Below are 15,154 nucleotides of genomic sequence, written 5' to 3'. Positions count from 1 at the left end.
TTTTGGCTGGAAGAAATTACTCTTGGCAACTTTATTCTTATTTTAGCAGCCCTAGCTTGGTCATAAAGTGGGCATGTCTGTAAAGGACAGACTCATGGGTACCCATAGAACCCATTTACATCCACATATCTGGAGGTCAGAGGTCAAGGATCCCCTTTGAAAAAGACCATGCCAGTTTTCCTCACCAAAATTTAGCTTAACTTTGGAGCGTTATTTAACCGCAAGTTGTGTTCATGCATTAAAGAAATTAGTGGCGTTAAAACAATTAACTTTGACAGCCCTACTGAAGTTACATAACAAACATACTTAATTTAACCGAAACCACAATCCTTTACCAAACCTAACCAATTTGTTTTGTTGACTAAATCTAAGTGACCCCAATGGGTCGTCCTGACCAAGCGTCCGGAGGCTATGTGATAAGTTGAGAATGAGAGCAGGTTGGGAATTTCCGCCATCAGTAATATGTTTATCCTGTAGAGCTGTAAAAGTATATTTCAGATTTGTTTCACTTTGTTTGTTGATGAATTTAAGATGTTTTTTTTCCTGAACCCCATAAACATTGACCATCTCATATATTTGTATATTTCTAATATAAAACTCACTCTATGTCACCCACATTTAGCCCTGATACTCTGTGTGCCATCTCTGAAGAGTGGTTCAAATACAAATCAAGTGCAAGTATAGCATGTTAGGGCTATATGCTCGACTGAGCTTTCTCTGAGCAGCCAACCCTGACAGACAGGAAAACACCCCCAGAGATCAGTTACAGAGCTAATATGTACCTGTCAAGGCTCCTAATTACACACATACACACACACATACACACATTACAGCTGTCAGTGATTCCAGTTATCCCAACAAATCCCCAGCTGTAAGGCTAGCAGAGTCCAGGGACTGTTGCTAACTGGTAGCAGCCTCGGCTCTGCAGCGACGCAGCCACCATGGGACCAGCGTCGGGCTCGTCTGTGACCCGGTCAGTGACCGGGCTGTGACGGGAGACGGCTGGGTCAAGCCTTGTGGTGTCTTTGCTGCTTCAGGAGATTAAATCTGACTCGCATTCGTATTACGCCCGGGACACACAGGGAACGTCAGGAGCGCGTGGCGTCTGCGTGGCGTGGTGGCTGCGTGATTCACGCGTCAGGTGTTCACACCAGCTGTGTTCCAGCTGCTTCAGCTGCTGCTGTCAGCCCTTTCTTTCTACATACAGTTTGCCTTTTAATGGCCATTTCATTTCATTATAAATATCATTTATATTTATTTTAGACCGAGAAAGGTAAAGAAACGTGTGGTAATTTGTAAATAATAGTAATAATCGACAATTAAAACTCTGTACTATATTCATTCATGGAGCTCTCCAAGTCACTGCATATTCTACAACACTGTCCTGCACATATTTCAGAATAAAAGCCTTGTGTTAACAAATGAAGGAATTCTGTCCACAGAAAAAATGCTTGAAGGCTTTTCTTTTGAAATGAAAGCAGGTAGTGTTGATTTAAAAATAAGTCTTTACTTTTTTTTCATCTCTGAAACATATTCTACAGATAGACATCGAAACTGTAGTAATCTTGCTGGTATGATGTTAATAAACAGTCAATAGATCACTTTCACTGTCTGTTGCTGCTGTGAGACACGTGCGGCACGCGTCAAAAATAGGCGAGACCTCTATTTTCTAGAAGACACGCAGCTGAGACGCGCGTGACGTGCGTCTCTCGCGGGCAGTGTGGCTGCTCTAACCTGTTAACACTGACGAAGAAATAAAAAACAACATGTAATGCAGCCGCCACGCGCTGCTGACGTTCCTGGTGTGTTCTGGGCTTTACAGCGGGGCTAGCAACGCCTCTGTTTGGGCCAGCACTAAGAAACACACACAGACTTTAGTTACATTAAGAATATTTTAACCTCCTGCATTAGAGTCAACTTGTGATCATTTGTAATTTCACAGGTTTTAGTTTACAGTAAATGCCAGTTACGATTACCTCTGGTAGATGTATCAATTATTATATTTTGAATGTCTGTTATTTATAGTGTTTTGTCAAAGTCCTTTCTGAAACTCTGATAAAAGGCAATGTGATATATTTTTAGGAACAATAATTATTTTGGCTGGAAGAAATTACTCTTGGCAACTTTATTCTTATTTTAGCAGCCCTAGCTTGGTGGGTGAGACTGCTTTAAAAGTAATATTATTACATAAATCAGCCTGCAGCACAGTGACTGAGGGATTTGCCTCACAGCGAGAGGGACCAGGTTTAGGAACACCTGCCTGTAGGTGTGAATGTGTTTGACTGTGTGTGTTATGCTGTCCGCAGCAAAGATATTTACGACTGTAAGACTTAACACAAATACAATAACTTTCAACTGAGACGTTTCAGAGCACGTTGTGTACCGGGCCAACACTGGTACATACTGCTTTCAGGAAATAGCCACAGCCTCGCATTCTGATGCTATGTCCACACTTATACGTTTTAAAACGCATAACTTCTGCTACGTCCACACTACTCCGGTGTTTTCGAGCCCCTAAAACAGAGACGTTTGAAAAATCTACTAGTTTAGTTTTAAAACTCCGGGGTTGTTTTTCAGTCTGGACGGGCAGAAACGGAGACCTTTGAAAACGATAACTCAGACACCCTTGTATGCTTCTTAATTGGTTCTTATCATGACAAAGTTTATGTCTATGTAGAGCGAGCACTTTCGTTGACTTAACGGACACAGGTGTCGCTGTTAACAAGCAATTTCTGATTCTTACATAGAGTCCCTTTAACCAACAACAGCAGATACTTATCAACACATATGCTGCACTGAAATTATCCTTTATCGAATTCATTTTCAATTATTAAGTTGACGGTGTGCATGTAAAACAAAGGAAGGCTACAGTAGAACCAGACATCAGGTGTAGTGCGCACCATGAACAACACACAGTTTATGGAATATAACTATTGAAGATAGCAGCACTGGCACTACATGATTAATAAACAGGGACCAATCATATGATTTGTGCCTGCCATGGTGAGGCATAAGATCTACATGTACAGTATGGTAGTTTAAGGATATGCTAACAGCCCAAGTGACAGATTTGGTTGCGTGTTGCCATAACCGCTGCTGTTAAAGCTTCGACGGGACACTGGTTTACTGTTTTAAAACCGAGCATTGTGTGCAGACAAGGTTGACAGGATCGATGACTTAAAGGTCATTTCTAGTAAGCAGATATTTGTTTTCCTGAACTGTCCTCAGAAGCAAAAACAGAACTAAAATTACCATCACGGATGTTTAGACCTCCTTCTGGGTTTTACTGACACAGTTTTCTTTGGAGAGGTCGGCGGGTAAGTCAAAATATCCGAGACGCAGCAGTTTGGGGCGAGTGTTTTGTGATCTGTCAAGTCTTGTCCATGGGGGGGTGAACTGCTGATGTTGCACAACACCGTGCCAGCATGTGGAGTCGTTGAGAAAGAGGATCACATTTACTCCTACACACTGTACGGTTTCACTTCAAAATGAGGAATCCACCATCTGAAACTAACACGTTGTATCTCAAAATAAAAACGTAATCATTTTGAATGAAGATAATAAATGCAGTTTTTGATGGTACATTAACCTTACAAATATACATTGTTTATGAGTAAGCAACCAAACATTAACACAGGACATTTGTGATTTAGATAATGTATCCTTAATCAGGATGAACTAGACTCTGTCGTTACTGTGACAAATAGTGTCGTATTGAAAACCCAATTACATTTCTGCTGTGTGAATGTTGTAGTCAACGTCTTGCCAACTCTAATCAATTTACAGACTAAATTCCTCTGTTAATTAATATTTAGCCGTCTTGTAACAAAACCAACCGTCTACAGCAATGGTAGCGGTTCTGTAAGGCTGTTCTTAGGCACAGCAGTGAGCTACATGCTAACATGGGCATGCTAACATGCTGACGTTGAGCAGTTATGATGTTTACCATGTTCATCAGCTGAGCTTACCCTGTTAGCATGCTAACACTTGCATAGTTGAGGCATAGTTGAGGCTGATGAGATAGCCATGCATGTTTCTGGTCATAAACCGGTTGACATTTGACCTGATGGTGGCGCTAGATGAAAAGTCAGAGGATCACCAATTTTATTATAATTCATCCTGAGGGGAGCACAAATGGGTGTACCAAATTTCATGGCAATCCATTCAAGTGTAGTGTTGTATAAGAGATATTCTTAAAACCACAAATGTGAACTTAATGGAGGCGCTAGAGGAAAAGTCTGGGGATCAGCGAAATCAGTAGGATTCATTGTCTGGGAACCATTAACGTCCGTACAAAATGCCATTACAATCCATCCAACAGTTGTTCAGCTATTTCAATCTGGACCAAAGTGGTGGACCGACCGACAGAGCAACATACCGACATACCGACTACCACGGCTAAGAAGCAGCACTCCTTGCAAACTGCATCATTTGACACATTTTAATCCAGATTACTAATCATTTCGCTAATATGATATTTGCTTCACATGTGTGATGTGGCTGGTGAACTATAACATTTTGTTAAATAGACTCACAAGCAAGAGAGAAATAGGGTTTTTCCGTACACATGTGCTGGCTTGGCTCGACTCGGTTTGACTCGGCATTCGGATTTGCATCTCCATTACAACCCGCTTGAAGGTGTGTGTGTAGAGGTCAAAGGAGTGGCTGTAAACCGGTGGAAAAACACATTTCGTTTCTATATTTTTCACAATAAAAGTCCCGTTATTTTTGCTGCTTGTTCTCTTCCTCTCTGCAGTTTTAGTAGGCTTGTTTTTAATAAGAACAGCCGCTAACAAAGCATCACTTGCATCATTTGGAGATTTAATTTCCTATAAATTCTTCACAATAAAAGTCGTCCGTGAAGCAGCAAAATCAGGAAATGTTGGGTTTTCACCAGCAGCACCTTAACGTAACTTACGACTCCTGTACATCTGAAAGCGTAACAGTGAAAAAAAGCGGATATCTGAAAGTACAAACAGGGACGCACGAGAGAAGCTAAACTTCAAACCACAGAGATTCAATTAGAAGCTTCAAAAGGAGGCAGGTCTGCACACTTTGCCCCGATTCTGGAGAGGGTCCATCTCGGGGGCAGAGCGGCACAACTGGTAATGGAAACGCAAATCAGCGCGGTATAGTTTGACTTGGCGTGGACAAAAAAAAAGCCCTAAAAGAAAGGTAGAGAAGAGAGTGAAGGAGAAAAGAGCCAATCCTGAAACTCACACCGTCAACATTTAGCCTCCAACTGTCGAGACCACAACAACTATTGTTTCAGCTTTTCCCCTAAAGCCACATACCGTTCATATGTTCATACCGTTTTACGAGACCACTTCTTCATACTGTTGTAGACGTTGCTATAGGTTTAGTTTAGTTTTTATATCAGTAATAACCTTGGCAGCTGTTTGAGGGCAGGTGCAGGGTGGAGGCAACGCGTGTGCAGTGGTGAGCAGCTGAATAAGAAGCAGCTGGGACCACTAACAGCCGGCCCTCCCTTCTTTGTCTCCTGCACACTCCAGCTCATGTTCACCAGTTTGTCAGTGCACCCCGGCCCTTCACCTGATGTCATTACAGTTAATGAGGCTGAACCTTGTGTGTGTGTGTGTGTTGTGTAACACACACCGACATGCACACATACTGTACAGCAAACATGAAGAGCAAAGAGGCCACCTGGTAGACACGGTAAGGAATCAGTTCTACAGTCAGGACGAGCTTTCTCAACCATGAAAACATGATGAAAGTAGGGATGTCAAAGCTAACGCGGTAACGTGTTAACGGAAATTCATTTTAACGCCACTAATTCCTCTAACGCATTAACGCAACTTGCAATTTTACGAACGTAGCGGGCTCAGTTTTTAAAGCCGGAGGGAAGATACTGTTATTACGCTCCAAACTCAAAAACTGTCATGGCCATTTTCAAAGGGGTCCCTTGACCTCTGACCTCCAGATGTGTGAATGTAAATGGGTTCTATGGGTACCCACGAGTCTCCCCTTTACAGACATGCCCACTTTATGATAATCACATGCAGTTTGGGGCAAGTCATAGTCAAGTCAGCACACGGACACACTGACAGCTGTTGTTGCCTGTTGGGCTGCAGTTTGCCATGTTATGATTTGAGCATATTGTTTTATGCTAAATGCAGTACCTGTGAGGGTTTCTGGATCAATATCTGTCATTGTTTTGTGTTGATAATTGATTTACAATAATAAATATATACATACATTTGCATAAATCAGCATATTTGTCCACTCCCATGTTGATAAGAGTATTAAATACTTGAGAAATCTCCCTTTAAGGTACATTTTGAACGGATAAAAAGATGTGTGATTAATTTGTGATTAATTGTGATTAACTACGGACAATCACGTGATTAATTGCGGTTAAATATTTTAATCAATTGACAGCCCTACATTTAAAAAACATTTGTTGTCTTTTACAAGTCCTGTTTTTAAATGGATCATGTCCCAGGGTCTAAACACAAATGGGTTTTTAAAGTATTTAATTTACCGGGGACTTAATGACGACTTTATATTGCTTCACTTAGTACATGTTAACATCCTACCGCATCTTATATTCAGATACATTATTTCTTGTAATTTATCAGCTGCACTACTGATACATGTGCAATATGTGCCTTTATTACTGTGCAATAATTCACTGCCTTGACCGTATTGTAATTGTATTGTCTATATTGTATCATAGGTCAACATTTCCAGTTATATATATATATATATATTTACTTATTTTATTAATAGTTTAGGTTAAACTTGCATTGAACAAAGGTTTTATCTTATCTTTTATACTGTATGTTATGTGTGATTGCACCATCAGGATCAAATTTCGCTGTACTCCGTGTCGTGACAATAAAGGAATCTTGAATCTTGAATCTTGAATCTTTGGTTTCTAGTATTTGTTGTTACTTGTTTCTACACTGACCAGGTTTGGTGTGTTCCTTGCATGGTAACCTGGCATTTCTCATCTCTTTAAGCATCCCTTCTTCTCTCTTTCTCTAATTTTCCTCATCTCCTTCTCTACCTCTTTTCCACCCCCATGTCCTCCTCCTCCTCCTCCTCCTCTCCCAGTGAGACTGTGTCCCCTACATGTCTAAGCCTGTGCTCACCGGTGTTTGATGTCAGTTAATTTGCTGCAGTGTTGACAGGCGGATGGCTGCTCAGCACAGCATGTGTGTGTGTGTGTGTGTGTGTGTGTGTGTGTGTGTGTGTGTGTGTGTGTGTTTATGTATGTATTTTCATGTGTGTGCTTGTATGTGCATTTAACTATGAATGTGAGAATGAAAAGGTTCGAACAGGAGAGCAAAACAAATTGAAGCATGTGTCAATGCTCTGTGCAAACAGTGAGCTATAACAATAGTGTGTGTTTGTGTTTGTGTGTGTGTGTGTGTGTGTGTGTGTGTGTGTGTGTGTGTGTGTGTGTGTGTGTGTGTGTGTGGGTTCCCAAGCCGTTCACTGTGGTGTAATTGCTGCGTCTGAATTCGCTGCCCTGGATTACTGCAATTTACTCCCCCGGGAGTGCCGAGCACTGTGGGAAAACCGTAAGCAAGAGTGTGTGTCTGTGTGCACGTGTGTGTGTGTGTGCGTATTTGTGTGTGTGTTTTAGCTCTGTGGGAAAAGTGTGCTTGTTCAGGACGAGGGCACAATACTGCCTTTTCTCTACCGTGCACGTCCATGGAGTCACATTAAACTCACTGACCATAAGCCCATAGTGTCCTTTAGCATGCAGGAGTCTCCATCTGATTATGTGGAGCTCATGTAGTTACAGCGGCTGCTGTACAGTGAGTCTGCTGGTTAGTTACAGCGGCTGTACAGTGAGTCTGCTGGTTAGTTACAGCGGCTGCTGTACAGTGAGTCTGCTGGTTAGTTACAGCGGCTGTACAGTGAGTCTGTAGGTTAGTTACAGCGGCTGCTGTACAGTGAGTCTGTAGGTTAGTTACAGCGGCTGCTGTACAGTGAGTCTGCTGGTTAGTTACAGCGGCTGTACAGTGAGTCTGTTGGTTAGTTACAGCGGCTGTACAGTGAGTCTGTAGGTTAGTTACAGCGGCTGCTGTACAGTGAGTCTGCTGGTTAGTTACAGCGGCTGTACAGTGAGTCTGTTGGTTAGTTACAGCGGCTGTACAGTGAGTCTGTAGGTTAGTTACAGCGGCTGTACAGTGAGTCTGTAGGTTAGTTACAGCGGCTGCTGTACAGTGAGTCTGCTGGTTAGTTACAGCGGCTGTACAGTGAGTCTGTTGGTTAGTTACAGCGGCTGCTGTACAGTGAGTCTGTAGGTTAGTTACAGCGGCTGTACAGTGAGTCTGTTGGTTAGTTACAGCGGCTGTACAGTGAGTCTGTAGGTTAGTTACAGCGGCTGCTGTACAGTGAGTCTGCTGGTTAGTTACAGCGGCTGTACAGTGAGTCTGTTGGTTAGTTACAGCGGCTGCTGTACAGTGAGTCTGCTGGTTAGTTACAGCGGCTGTACAGTGAGTCTGTTGGTTAGTTACAGCGGCTGCTGTACAGTGAGTCTGTTGGTTAGTTACAGCGGCTGCTGTACAGTGAGTCTGCTGGTTAGTTACAGCGGCTGCTGTACAGTGAGTGTTGGTTAGTTACAGCGGCTGCTGTACAGTGAGTCTGTTGGTTAGTTACAGCGGCTGCTGTACAGTGAGTCTGTTGGTTAGTTACAGCGGCTGCTGTACAGTGAGTCTGCTGGTTAGTTACAGCGGCTGCTGTACAGTGAGTGTTGGTTAGTTACAGCGGCTGCTGTACAGTGAGTCTGTTGGTTAGTTACAGCGGCTGCTGTACAGTGAGTCTGTTGGTTAGTTACAGCGGCTGCTGTACAGTGAGTCTGTTGGTTAGTTACAGCGGTTGCTGTACAGTGAGTGTTGGTTAGTTACAGCGGCTGCTGTACAGTGAGTCTGCTGGTTAGTTACAGCGGCTGTACAGTGAGTCTGTTGGTTAGTTACAGCGGCTGCTGTACAGTGAGTGTTGGTTAGTTACAGCGGCTGCTGTACAGTGAGTCTGTTGGTTAGTTACAGCGGCTGCTGTACAGTGAGTGTTGGTTAGTTACAGCGGCTGCTGTACAGTGAGTCTGCTGGTTAGTTACAGCGGCTGCTGTACAGTGAGTCTGTTGGTTAGTTACAGCGGCTGTACAGTGAGTCTGTTGGTTAGTTACAGCGGCTGTACAGTGAGTCTGTTGGTTAGTTACAGCGGCTGTACAGTGAGTCTGTTGGTTAGTTACACAGAGAAATACTAATCATTGTTTTTACTGTGTTAGAAAGATGCACCTGCTCATAAAAACAGAGCCACTGTGAGAAACTAAAAGCTGTGCTGAAAGAACAGCAACAACCTCATTTTAATCAAAACGAGCCGTCGTCCTAGCTGGAAACATAACAAAATATGATTTTGCATAATTCTTTAGAATTTTTAATGGGAAAAATATTCAATAACTTCAGTATTATGCAGTGTAGTACAACCAAAATCACTTCACACATCAATGGTCTCTTCCTGATTATACTTATTAAACTAATTAAGACATTTTGTTGGCACTACACTTTATAAAAGTGAAGTTATTGAATATTTTTCCCATTAAAAGTTCACCAAAATTATACAAAAGCATATTTTTCCAAACTAAATGTAGTAGTACAACCATGAGGAGATCATTGATGTGTGAAGTAATTTTGGTGGTACTACACTGCATAATACTGAAGTTATTGAATATTTTTCTCTTTTCGGAGTTGCACTTTGTAGACGGTCCCTGACGTCTCGTCTCACAGCCGGCTGCACATAGAGACCAATGTTATGTGTCCAGCTCGGAGGACGGCTCGTTGTGATCATTTTCTCCCAGTTCAACACAAACGGCGTGCTAGTGAAATCCTGAATGGTGTTTTTGTGAATGGGCCTGGGTAGTCGTTTTCACCGTGTGTGACCGCGGTGTCAATCCCAGCTGTCCATCTGTATTACACCTATAAATTTCATGTGAATATAAAGGGCAGCAGCTCTGAACCCCACACGACAAGGTCATAAAAGTCTGGCGTAGAGTGGACACTTAAAGACCATTGAGAAATGCCTCGCCCTCACTGACCATCACTCTCCCGTATACTGCCATTGTCCCGTAGGATTCCTGCTGCTGTAGCCAGGTAACCCGCTGCAGCAGCCATTAGGACAGATGTGTTTTATGAGATATGAGTAAAGCTTTCTTTAGGCTGGTCTCTGTTTTCCCTTTCAAACAACAAATTGTCCCTCGGAACAGAGGTAACCGACGGTGACGACTGCTTTGCACATTTTCCATCAACGGTTTGGAGGTTAAAGGAAGCATATTGTAAAACTCAAGATTACATTGCACTGTGAAATATTTATTTTAGGGCCGTCAATTGATTAACAAATTTAATCGTGATTAATCGCATGATTTTCCATAGTTATCTTGATTAATCGCAAATTAATCCAGTTATCTGTTCAAAATGTACCTTAAAGGGAGATTTGTCAAGTATTTAATACTATTATCAACATGAGTGTGGACAAATATGCTGCTTCATGAAAATGTATGTAGAAATCAATTAACAAAACAATGACAAATATTGTCCTGCATAAAAAATATGCTATAATCATAACATGGCAAACTGCAGCCCAACAGGCAACAACAGCTGTCAGTGTGTCAGTGTGCTGACTTGACTATGACTTGCCCCAAACTGCATGTGATTATCATAAAGTGGGTATGTCTGTAAAGGGGAGACTCGTGGGTACCCAGAGAACCCATTTACATTCACTGATCTGGAGGTCTGGCCAGTTTTTCCTCACCAAAATTTAGCGCAAGTTTGGAGCGTTATTTAACCTCCTTCCCGACAAGCTAGTATGACATGGTTGTTACCGATGGATTCATTAGGTTTCCTAGTTTCATATGATGCCGCTATCTTCCCTCTAGCTTTAACACTGAGCCTGTTACAACCCCCGAAAGACAGAATAGCAGCCATCTGATTGTTAAGAGATTAATCATTCATTTAGTAAAACATTGATTCTTGACGTCCGTGTATCGATAGATTATTTGCCACATCCAGCTTTAAAACTGAGCCCGCTACAACCTCTGAAAGATCAATTGTGATAATGCGTTAAAGAAATTTGTGTTTGTTGAGTTTAAAAGTTTACATTTTTTCAATTTTATGCAAATATAGACCCTGTCCAACTCGCCGCAACACTCCCACCATGCACCGGGCGACTGCTGCCCCTGCCTTCCATAGCAAATGAATGGAAAGCGTTAAGACGCCCTCCGTCACTAGATCTGGTGGAAATAGAGCCAACAGAGGAGTACTCACGCCGGTGAGTGGATCCGCTGACACGCCCCCTGAAAACGTAAACAAAGGTCTGTTTCCACCTTTTCATTTTGAAAGAAGGCCAATGAGGAAACTCCAACACTCGGCCGACCAATCGTGTAACTTCATCACTCACTCAGTCAGTCACCAAAAAAATCGAAGGGCGTTTTCACATTAGGTACGATTGATCCGTACCGTGCCCGAGTACGATTGCCCTCCCCTCTCCACTCAGCTTTCACATTAGTAAAGTTGTTCCGTACCCGAGTACACTTGCGTCATCATCCACGTGTATTTGTTTATGTTGGGATCAGCTGTTCTAGTGGCGGAGCATCGTAAAACACTTCATTCAAACTGGACAGAAACTAAATAAAACTCACCAAAACCGTCGTCGTTAGTCTTAACAACAATCACCAACTCTGGTTTGGCCGAAATAAACTCTTATTTCACCGAGTTTGACGTGAAAATAGGACGACTCTACACGTTGTCTCCCCCAACCCCGTCTCTCTTTCTGCCCGCTGAGCAGACAGATCATTAAATCAGCTAAATAAAATAAACATCACTCACCCCCATCGCCTATTGTTTATATTTTAAGGAACCTCTCGCCGGCCTTCCTGCTGTATCATCCAGGGCCGTGCAGTTCAGAGGATGAGATCGGCGCATGCTGCGCTCAGATACAGATACAGACACACTGTAGATATGAAACAGTTTTATATGTGTACAGATATCGGAGGAGACCGGCAGCGTTGAAAAAAGCCTTCCCTCTCTAAACTACTCGCTAACTGCTAACATTACTCACGTTAAATAGCGGTCCACTTCCGTGTTTTGGTACGGTTGGCTTTCACACCTGATGCGAACCGTACCCGAGTCCACATGAACCGTACTCCAGAACACCTTTTCAAATGGACTCAGGTACGGATCAACGAACCGTCCCTGAGTACGGTACGGAGCGTTCACACTAATCAATCAAACCGGACTTCGGGTCCCTGATGTGAAAGCACACTTAGAACCAAAAATCTTGATTGTGTTTAACATTTAGAACATCAATTTGTTTGAGGCGGTGAAGGACGTACAGTAGGATCTTCATTTATCTACATTTTTAATAAAAACCCAGCTGCTCTACACCAGGTCTATGATATGATTAGTTTTTACCAAATGTTATGGATTTATGATGAGACCACTCTTATGAAAAGAGCCTCACATATTAGCTGGGCTTTATTTCTCTGACTCGGTGGTATTTTGGGCTTCTGTTGGTTAAATGAGTCAGTCTGTCTCGTGGTGTTTCTCTCCTCATGGAAAATATTCCTCTCCATTGATCTTCCCTCTCTGACCTGCTTCGTCCACTCTGAGCAGTCGTCCTGTCCAAAACAGCCTGAGACCCCTTGCTGGGTCTGGACCATCAGTACCTGTACAAGCCAATCATAATGTGTGTGTATGTGTCTGAAAACCAGGCCAAGCCATCTGTGTGCCCACGCTGGGCAGTCAAACCCTGCGGCGCCTGGTCCTAATGGATTTGTTTAAAAGGACCTTGACAAACACGGGAGGAGAAAGGCTTCTGCTGCCTTGTGAACACAACTCTGAATGGTTCCCAAATCTCCCTGGACTCCCAGGACAAGCATTCGGGTAAGAAATGTGCATGTGCTGTCGTTTGTGTGTGTGTGTGTGTGTGTGTGTGTGTGTGTGTGTGTGTTTCCCAAGCCATAGGTCTCTGTGATATATCCAGCTACTGTGTTGGGTACGCAGACCTCCTGTGGTGGCCACGTAAACACACATGCCACCACACACTGTTCACATGCTACCGTCAGCTGCTGCCACCCATAAATGATGAGGCTGCTGCTGATCCAACTGTAACAAATGATATGGACTCTTATAAAGTAATCCATCATTTCCTCTCTCAGCGTTGCCATGAATCAACAAAGTCCACAGATGGCAAGAAGAAGAAGAAGAATAACGTGCTGTGGCACATCAACTATGTAGTGGAATTGGGTAAATTTTTCAGTCAGGCATTTGTTCCACATACAGTCGAATAGAACTAGAAACCAGGCTTAAAGTTCATCTAGGCCAGGGTTACCCAAAGTGGGGCCCGCGGGCCAAAGCTTAAAGTCAGATTTTGCCCATTTCTAGCGAAAAAAAATCATATATATATATATATATATATACTGTATATAAAATATATATATAATACTAGAATGGCACTTGGAGAGCGCAGACCTCCGCTGAGGTGCGTGACTTTAAAAACAGATCCCAGCTCCCAGCTGGCGGTACCGTGAGGTGGTCGGCTTGTTATTAACACGGTGTGTTTCCGTGTAACGTATCGGCGGATGCCTCTCTCATTCAGCAGCCTTGTTATGTCTCTATAACGTTACACTACGTCGTCTCTCATCCCGTCAGCTACCGCTTTGTTCTTTCTCACCGCGGACGGACAGCAGTTCCCACATCTCGATGTCGCCACACATCCACACACGTATCTATCTGCTCTCAGAAGGAGGCGGGGTCGCGCGTCATCAGTTACACTGTGCATGTGTTATACCCTGAGGTCTTAATGCTCAGGCTGATCGGAATTCTAAAAAAAATTCCTGAATCCGGATCATGATCAAAATCTAAAGGATTGTTGATTGTGCCACCCCCCCACCCCCCCTCCAAAAAATTAATTCAAATCCATCATCTCACACACCTAAGCCACGCCTGCAGCTGCAGGTTTGCCGGACACAAATGCATTACCTGAAGCCTGACGAGACAGATTTTTCTGGTGACATGTGATCCCGCGATTCTCGCGAGAATCCAGTTGCCATGCCAGCTAACGAAAACATCACTCCCGAGGCGAATACAATAATAGTTCACATTCAGCGACAATAAACACAAACAGGTCTGTCATTTTTCCTTACAAATGCAAACTATCGCATTCTTACATTTAGTCCAACTCGGAAACACAAACTGCCTTTCTGAGTAGCAGAAAGAGTTTCCTCAGCTTTCTGATGAACTGTATATACTGTAGGTAGAATCACTAATCAGCTTCTATCAATCAGCACGAGAGCAGCAAAGATGTATTTGTATGAAACGTTGCAGACGGTCTGCGAGACTCGATGATGAATGAATGTCACCCTGTGCTCTCTCTCCTTGTCTCCTTTGCTTTCCTCAGGTTGTGTACTCTATAACCTCTCAGTTCATTAGCGTTGTTTATCATAGCTGGATTCTGCAATCAGTCTATCTACACACCGGCACTCGCCAAGCAACACACAGACAGACAAGTGGAGGCTTGAGAGAGGAAGAGCGCGAGCGTGAGCGGGAGAGAGAAGGGGTGCTAACGTATAACGACACCTCTATCTCAGTGACAAGTACAAATAGTCGTCTACTCCTGATTATCTTATTGCTTCCAGGGGGACTCGTGTCGTACTCCCTGATCCTCCCGTCGTCCTTCCATCTGCAGATGTGCAGGTCAGTCCTGCAGGATGTGTGTGTCTGTGTGTGTGCACTGTGTGTGTACCTAATGTGAAGCGCCTGTATGTATCTCATTGCATCTGACAGGCAACAAATAATAAGTTATTTGCAGAAACATTCCACTCACCTTCCACACGTCCTCCTGTTACAGTGCACAGTTTGTTCAGAGCCGCGCTGCACATGGAGGGAAAGAGTGTAATGTTATATAGAGCATACAACTCGCCACAGTTCATATTTAGTAAATGCTTTAACCCTCTGAGACCCACAATACACCCTTTTTTAGGGGGGTTACAGGGGGTCTTTAGGGGGAGACAGCAGGTCAACAGTAGATGTCACATAGAAAATACCACATTAAGACACCAAGACCTTGAGGAACACCATAGAAAAAGACATGCTGTGATTTGGTTCCAAAAACTTTTGACAATTTG

General features: G+C 43.2%; 1 protein-coding gene across 2 annotated transcripts in view; it reads right to left on the bottom strand.

Moving 5' to 3' along the window:
- wnt4 (wingless-type MMTV integration site family, member 4) overlaps positions 1–14,903 on the bottom strand; it is an 86,411-nt gene extending 71,508 nt beyond the window's left edge. Inside the window, exon 1 of one of the 2 annotated variants that reach the window (XM_074638171.1) lies at positions 14,854–14,903. The gene's annotated coding sequence lies outside the window, so the exon portion shown is untranslated. The remainder of the gene's footprint in view (positions 1–14,853) is intronic. The other variant, XM_074637997.1, reaches the window with a different exon arrangement.
- Between the last annotated feature and the right edge of the window lie 251 nt (positions 14,904–15,154).

Source organism: Sebastes fasciatus, chromosome 1 (assembly GCF_043250625.1).
Source record: "Sebastes fasciatus isolate fSebFas1 chromosome 1, fSebFas1.pri, whole genome shotgun sequence".
Classification (NCBI taxonomy): domain Eukaryota; kingdom Metazoa; phylum Chordata; class Actinopteri; order Perciformes; family Sebastidae; genus Sebastes; species Sebastes fasciatus.
The sequence above is the reverse complement of the archived record's forward strand: the minus strand, read 5'-3'. Positions and strand labels throughout refer to the sequence as shown.